This window comes from Eumetopias jubatus, unplaced genomic scaffold (assembly GCF_037043125.1).
Source record: "Eumetopias jubatus isolate StellerSeaLion01/CBP00866 unplaced genomic scaffold, mEumJub1_p1.0 scaffold_1, whole genome shotgun sequence".
Lineage (NCBI taxonomy): Eukaryota > Metazoa > Chordata > Mammalia > Carnivora > Otariidae > Eumetopias > Eumetopias jubatus.
The window spans coordinates 44,144,327-44,153,097 of record NW_028274807.1 but is presented as its reverse complement, the minus strand read 5'-3'; the positions used below and the strand labels follow the sequence as shown (position 1 = coordinate 44,153,097).

Sequence of the window (8,771 nt, the reverse complement as noted above, 5' to 3'; positions counted from 1 at the left end):
TATGTCATGTTACTGCTCACCAAATAGTTTTCACCATGGAAAAGGCACAAAACTATCAAGTAAACAAAACTACCTGGCAAGTTGGTATCGGCCAGACTCTGTCAATGGCCAGGCCAGTGCTGGCGTAAAAAGTTAGACAGAAGTGGCCATGGTGGCAGAGACAGAGGCCCAACAAAACGAACTCACACTTACCAAAGATGATTCAACATTCTAGCAATAGACACCAACAAGGAAACTCCCAACTGCAACAGTCTTACAGGAAACCTACTGGAGATTGGTGGCAAATTTATTACCCTTCCATACTGGTTGGATCAGAAGTTTGTTCTCATATGTTTTTGAATATGGCTTTGCCTTTCTTTTCAGCAGGGCATTGGTTGGTACCTACATCAATAAGCTTATGGAGTATTTGATTTACTGACATAAGACCCCCAAAGATCAGACCAGGGGTCGCATTAAAATCAAAGATGTTGTGGGAGTGAAGCCATGTCCACAAGACCCAATATTTCTGTCACATATTGTACCACCCAGAAGCTCCTGGAATACTGAAGAGACATTTGCCTCACAAGCCCTAAGGAAATATTATGTAAGAATAGCATGCATCATCCAGGATGCATAATATGCATTGAATAGAAATATTTATTTTGTACTGTTTCTTCAAAGGAAGAATACATAAGTCTGAGAAGCAAGAAATGGAAAAAGGATCATCCCCTGTTATTATCACTTCTAATGACCCACCAGGAATTTTTATGATTGAAATTTCCACACATCTGGGCACTGTAAGATTTAGGTCCTTTACCCCAAAAGGAGCACACTTTTGTCAGAGGAAATGCAAGAGTCCCATTGAACAATTGTCTATACCTTCCCCCTGGAGACTTTGGGCTTTTTGTATCCAGGGAACAGCAACCAAGATGGAAAGTCACTGTTTTTTTTGCAGGTATTGACACGGATCATAAGGTGGTATATACTACTCAATAAATGTAGGAAAGAATAAAATAATCAACTTAAGGGATTTTTGATACTATATTTCCCAACTGTGAATATAATTGAAAAAGTACAATAACTGTATCTTAAGAAGGTCATGGTGACCTGGGGCTCAAGCATCTTGGGGATGAGGTTCTGGGTCATACCAATTGGTAAGCCATTAAGGCAAAAAGAGGTAGTTGTTGAGGGTAAGGGTAATCTAGAATGAACAGTGGTGGATGGTGACAATGAGTATCAATTGAGGTACTAAGGCCAAGTACATTGGCAAAGCCTGAGGTTTATTCCACTAGCATCCCTTTGTTAGGTCTTCTATCAGAAAGAAATGCTTAATGGGATCATGCAGTTGTTGCTCCACATACATATATGGAGAAGCAGATCCAAGTAGCACAAGTGATTGGAAAGAGGTAGACATGCTAATATGCCACCCAGATCTAACTTCAAGGAAGAGCTTGCTGCTCTGAGGAGTTTGGTCAGCAGACTGCCTCCAGCTACCACCTTCTTTAGGGTCTGCCCCAGCTGTAAAGAATGGCCTTGGCTGAAATCTCACTTCCTCAAGGAAACTTGTATCCAGGAACTAAGCAAGGCAGGTGTATAAAGGCCTGGCCATTTTGGCCCAGTTGAGTAAAACTTGATGAATGCCACTCTCAGGAGTTTCTCCCCCAGCCTGGCCAAGTCTTTGTCCAACCTGCATCAGTGTTTGACTTGTTCTTCTTTCCCATTCTGCTTCTTCCCTCTTCTTTTTGCAGATTTTGATTCCTAATAAATATGTGACACCTCACTATCGATCTCAGAGTTGTCTTTTAGAGAACATACTGGACATTCCCTTTAAATGCATTAGTACATAGAAAAGGAACACTTATAAAGTGAATTCTTTGTTATTTCTGGTAGTATAACCAATTTCTGGGTAGAAGCAGTACCTGCCATTTGAATAAATCATCAACTTTCTTATAAAAAAATGTCTTAAACAGCCCTTTGTAAAGTGACTCTGGCAATTACTCATTTGTTCTAATTAAACGATGTGAAGGTAATCCTGAATATCTAATGATAAAACATGATTATAATTAGATTTCCAGTTCTTTTTGTGCCTCTGAAAAGATCTTTTATATTCTACTCTACCATCTTAATTCTCTCTCTTACTAGAGCTGCTATGTTTCTGTATCTTTGACATGTTTAATGATTATAGCTTCAACATTTTTGAGCTGAATAATGAAGCTTCATCAGACAACTGCTACTGGTAACATATGTTTTATCTCTGAAGAATGCTCTTCACTGACTATACATTCCACTTTGATGTAATTTTGTAAATTAAATCAGATGTAAAAAATGTATTTTAAAATAAATATATCATTTTAAAGGGAGAGTTGGCATTTGTATCTGGGGTTCTGGTTAATTAATGAATTAATTTATATCAAGTATTTTAATATCTATAATAGTTGCCATGTATTTATTTGATTGTCTTTAAGTCAATCTCCTTCATCAATTCAACATTTCTAATAGGTTTTATTAATACATAGATTTATAGCAATTAAGATTTACTAATTAAGTTGTTAACTTGATACAATAAGGCATTTAAGTGATATTTCCTTTCATTCCCAGTATTGTGCATTTTTCAATATATTAAACTCTCTAACGTGGATTAATAACTTGATTTTTAAATTTGAAATATATATCAGAGTATAGTATATATTATATACACATCATATACATATGTATGAAAGTGTGCTCTTTTCTCTGTCTTTGGGATATAACAAACATGTTTACCAAAAAACAAAAACAAAGCAAAATTAACAAAAACTAATTTATCATTAGTAGGGCAATAATATATATGGCCAGGTTGCTAAGCATCCAGATTTATTTATAACATACAATACTAATGACAAGACTTTAAGGAAAATAAAATTGTGACTTCATAACCAATTTTGAGTTATAACAAAGCTGCCAAAATAAATAAATACCATGAAGCACTGTGGTTACATAAGGCATAGATTAAATTAATTAATGTATAGATATTAACTAATTCATATATACACATATACAAACACGTGTGTATATTTTCTGCTATTCTGCAAAAAAGATTTATTTATGGTTTCCCTACTATTCCTCCTACCATGTTATAGAAGTGAATTGTACACATTTATTCAGAATATTCTTGAAAGAACATAAATCAAATAGATTCTGACACTCCCTTGCTGAAAGCCCTTCAGTGATCAACTCTCACACTTAGCATAAAATAAAAACTGGTTAGTCAGTGTATTAATTTGCTAGGGCTTCTGTAACAAAGTACCAAAGACCTGGGAGGCTTAAACAAAAGACATTTCTCATATTTCTGGAGCCTTCGGAAATCCAAGATCAAAATATCAGCACGATGAGGCCTTTCTCCTTAGCTTCTAGATGACTATCTTCATGTTCACATGGTGTTCTCCCTCTTGGTGTATCTGTGTCCTAATTTCTTCTTCTTTTAAGGATACTAGTTATATTGGATTAGAGTCTACCTTAATGACTTCATTTTAACCTAATTACCTCTGTAAGACCCTATCTTCAAATACATTCACATTGTGATGTGCTAAGGGTTAAGACTTCAACTATCAATTTGGGGTAACACATTTCAGCCCTTATAGCCAGGACACAAAGGTCTACATCATCTAACTACTCTCTTCCTGGGACATTTTGTCTCTGTCAAAAGAAAATTCAGAGAGTTTTCCTTGAGCTGTTCATGAATAAGGAAACATCATACAGGAAACTGGTTTGCAGTCTGGAGGCATGTTATAGGGTGGCGTACAAAGTGAAAATGAGGAAGTTGTTTAACCTCTGCAATTATTGTTTATTACAAAATGTGCATTTCCAAATGGCAGAGAAATGGTTAAAAGTGATTATTTTATACCATTTTAGTTGTGACTCACGTTTCATTTATGATTTTCAGAGCCATTTACAAGAACTAAATTTAATTTTGATTATGTTTATGAGCTAAGGTAGACTAAGTTTTTTTTTTATGTAGCTTAAATGGTTTTGTCTTCCTGAGGGATCTTCAAGCCTGGTCTTCATTTTATTTTATTTTAACATCCTCTATGCACTCTGGTCTAGGCACAGACAGCCTAAATATGTTTACAGTTTTTCAAGTACTCAAATCTATTCTACCTTGACACCATTTCCTCTGCCATAAAAGCTATTCACAGTGATTTTGATTTTGCAAGACTTGCTCCTTTCTTAACATTTCAATTTTAAATGTCACCTCCTAAGATAGATCTTTCATAATAACAACAAAAGTAGAAATCACTGTATACCATAATGCTACTTTAATTTTCCTTTTTGCTATTTGAAATTTTCTTTTTTAGTTATGTGTTAAATTTTCTTCTCTCAGTTGAATATAAGGAGAGAGAGAGAGAGTATGTGTGTTTGTGTAAGAGAAAGAAAGAGAGAGAGAGAGGGAATTCTTTTCTCATGTTCATAACTGAATTCTCAGTGAATAGAAAAATCGCTGTCAGGTAGAAGGTAGACAGTAAATATTTATTTTATGACTTGAATGCATATATTAATGAATCAAAGTATTTTTTTTAAGATTTTATTTATTTATTTGACAGACAGAGACAGAGCGAGAGAGGGAACACAAGCAGGGGGAGCGGGAGAGGGAGAAGCAGGCTTCCAGCTGAGCAGGGAGCCCAATGCAGGGCTGGATCCCAGGACCTTGGGATCATGACCTGAACCGAAAGCAAACGCTTAACGACTGAGCCACCCAGGCGCCCCTACAACTTTTCTTTGTTTTAAGCCACTATGTTTCCCAGATGTATTTAGGGAAAACCTAGAAACCTGCTTTGTAACAACTGGAAGTTCTCAAAGCAAGTTTTCTTTTTCTTCCTCTTTGTCTCTATTTCTCTATCAGATAGGTTTGGAAAATGCCTAAGCAGGCAGTTTTCTACAAGTCTTGTCCTTACCTTTAACCTCTAATATGTTTTGGGAATCTCGCAATCAGAGTTATGATATGCATCTTGTTTAAAATTATTTAAAAAATTATTTAACTAGGAAACACTTTTTTTTCTCTCCCTCATGACTTTTGCAACAAATCTAAGAAATACACATTGCAATATTCTTCATAAAATTTAATGGTGGTGTGACTATTTTTCTAGGACATTTCTTGACTGAGATCTAAATATTATTAAATAAAATAATAAAATGGATCTTGCCATTTCTTTCTGTTTTTTTCCACCAACTATTTTAAAATAATGGATGATACAATAAATAGCTTGCAATATCTAATAACAAAAAATTAGAAAATTCTTTGATTTTTTATTCCATAGTTCAACTGAAACAAGCAAAAGAAGAAATTTACTTGCTTATTATAACTTTCCAATGTATAATCGAATGACTTTAGGACTATTTTTCATGTGTTATTAAAAAGGAATTGTTCACGGTACTATTATTCTAAATGTGACAATTTTTTATTATTTGTAGTTATCACAAGAAAATTTTATTTTTTAAACTTCAGATTAAAATAAAATGTACTTATACCTGAAAATGCTCAATTAGTATAATTTAATTTGTAATTATGTAAATCAATCTTATGTTTTCAACCTTATACATAATTATACAGAGCAAAGAAGCATTGAGGAACAAAAAAATTACTTAGGAAAAAATGCCCATTTTAATTAATTAATAAAATAAAGTTTTTTAAAGTCATCTAATTGTGCTATTTTGGTTTTCAAATCAATTACATATTGAGTAGAATGAATTATTCATATGCTTTTTCACACTACTCTAAGAAACAAAGGGTTTTTCATTTATTACATTTTTTTCTATTTACAAGAGAAAAAAAACCTTTTGAAAAGAAGGTACTATTGGTTTTTGGATCTTCCTTACTCTAAATATATATTAACACCAAAACCTATGAAAATATGACAGTACTTGTTTTTTGTTGTGCTGGTAAATGTTGTTACATCTTCCAGGGTTTCAGGATACACTACTTCAACGATCAGTAGTAGATATTTTTATTTATTTATTTACTTATTTATTTGTATTTTTTATTTTTTTGATGTCTGATCTTATTTATTTGTCACTCTTAGAAAATGTCATTTTTGACTGGACTCAGACTTAGAGGTAGAGGTTCTCAGAGAAGACAGTCTCCGTCTCTTGGCAATCTGTTCCTGGCGTTTTTCTTTGGCCTCCTTCATATTCTTGGCTGAAAGTTTAGCATATTCTGCAGCCTCTTCCTTATTTTTCTGAGTGTGCTGCTTCTTCAAAGCAATACACTGACGTTTGTGCTGGAGGACATGTGGAGTAACAAGATGCTGAATCTTAGGTGCTTTGGTTCTAGGTTTCTTACCTTCTTTTTTTAGGGGCTTTCTCACAACATACTGGCAGACATCATCTTCTTTAGAGAGATTGAAAAGTTTGTGGATTCTGCTGGCCCTTTTGGGCTCCAGGCAATGAGGCACAGTAGTATCAGTGAGTTCAGGAATATCTTTCTCCCCTTTTTATACAATGACCAAGTTGAGAACACTGAGATTGGCATGCACAATGCAACCCCGAAGAGATTTGCGTTTTCTCTCTGCAGTCCTCCTTGGTCTATAGCAGGAATGCCCCTTACTCAGCAGCAGGCGGACACGGTCATGGGTCAAGACACCCTGCCCCATGGGGAAAACCTTGTTCGTTATTGCCACCACTGATTCGGACCACATAACCCTTCCATTCTTCAGCCAGAGCATCAGCAGCAACTTCTGTGGTCATACACTTCTCATAAAAGGTACGAAGGTTGTGTTCATCATCCACTTCAGTGAGTTTCTGGCAGCCAGTAGCTGGGAAAGAGATGTTCAGCTTCATCCTGAAGCAGGCTATCGCCTCCGAGGTGCCATGAAAAATAGCAGTAGTAGATATTTAAATTTATACAAATATTTTATTATAAATCTTTAAGGTAGATCTTTTTCCTCTCCAAGCTGATGTATCAATGATCTGGCCTTCCCCAAATAGACAATAGTTCTCTCAGAATTTTCTATCCATAGTTTTTATTTGATCATTCATAACCCACTCACCCTCCCATTTATCACAGAGTGTAACATTTCAGCTTGTATTGAAACTGAATTTTAACGTCTATTTTATTTACCCAACTAGATATTATGCTTGATATTAAATTACTGTAGCATAAAGTTTGGCCATTCTGTGCATGTATCCCTGGAATAACTTTAGCTAAATAATATGTATATATTTGGTGGAAGTTAAGTGTTTATTAATTTGCCGAGTCCAACAATCACCATTCATTTCTATTTTAGCTTTATTTTCCTCCACCATTTTGCTGAGTAGTCATATTTCCAAAAGTGGAGCTTGAGAACTCCCAGAGGTGCATGTTAGGGTGAGTTTAATGTGCTGAGTCACAGGATAAATATGGTCCAGTTAGTTCTTTTTGACAGTTTGAGGAAAATTCCAAAATACCAGTAAAATATTTTTCATATTTAAACAAATATGCACATAATTTGGGATAGAATACAACTCAAGAAGTGTTGCATGTGTAATTGATCATCTTCAGACTCAATCTACTCACAAAAGTAATTCTTCTCTATCATTAAGGACACCATACAATGTGAAACTTCCTGCTCCTTTCCCATACCTTACCGTTGGTTCTGTTGCCTCTTACATTATTTTGGAGTGTCAATTTTTATTTTCAATAAATTTTATTGAATTGAATTTTATTGAATTGAATTATTGAATAAATTCAATAAATTTTCCTCGTCTATCGCTTAGGTCCTGTTACTATCACTGTCATCCTCAGTACTTTGTGATAATTTGATCAATTCAAATAAATTCAACTTTTGGAGGGTACTCTTAAAGTTGATACAATCTTGGTTGTATGTAGGAAGGCCTAGCATACAGATCAAATGTAGAGTGAGTCCAGTTGATGGAACACATTCTTTTCACCTTGCTTTTAAAGGGAATTCACAAGATTGACTTTTAATGTCTATTTTATCTACCTTGGGTCTTGAGGTGTTAGTTTGTGTATCCTGAGAAGTGAGTTTGCATATCACATTATAGAATTAATTTGTAGTTTTCTTGTTTGTCTCCTGAACTAAAGAGCGGATATTGTTAGTACTGAAATGGGACCACAGAAATGTTTGTTACCCAGGGTAACACATTAAGTACCAATAAATTACATACTGTTTCTAGTCAATGATTATTTATTGAGCAAAATGGATTTATTTCCCCCTACAGCAGAATTTAACAAAAAACTTTTGAAATAGTAAGCAAATATCACTTTTCCAGGGGCTAGATTTTTTTTGTTTGTTTGTTTGTTTTAAAGATTTTATTCTATTTATTTCAGAGGAGATAGAGCACGAGCAGGGTGGATGGGTAGAGGGAGAGGGAGAATCAGAGCCCCCAGTGAGCTGGGAGCTGGATGCAGGGCTCCATCCCAGGACCCTGAAATCATGACCTGGGCCAAAGGCAGCTGCTTAACTCACTAACCCACCCAGCAGCCCTTTTTTGTTAATGACATTTTCCTTTCTTTAATTTGTAATTGCTTTTACAATTCTCAGGGTCTTGAAATGGGCTTGCAGCAGTCTCTGCACTCAGTGCAGAGTCTGCTTCTCTCCTTCTTCCTATCCTCCTGCCCCTCCCCTGCTCATGCTCGCTCTCTCTCCCTCTAAAATAAATAAATAAATCTTAAAAAAAGAGAGAGAGAGAGAGAAAGTGATGGAATGGAAAAAATATATTCCATGCAATTGGAAAAAAGAAAAAAAAAGCTGGGGTAGCAATATTTATATCAGACAAAACAGACTTTAAAACAAAGAATGTAATAAAAGACAAAAAAG

The 8,771-nt window shown here is 35.0% G+C and overlaps 1 pseudogene; it reads right to left on the bottom strand.

Annotated features, from left to right (window-relative positions):
- Positions 1 to 6,041: 6,041 nt before the first annotated feature.
- Positions 6,042 to 6,792, bottom strand: LOC114221076 (small ribosomal subunit protein eS6 pseudogene; annotated as a pseudogene).
- Between the last annotated feature and the right edge of the window lie 1,979 nt (positions 6,793 to 8,771).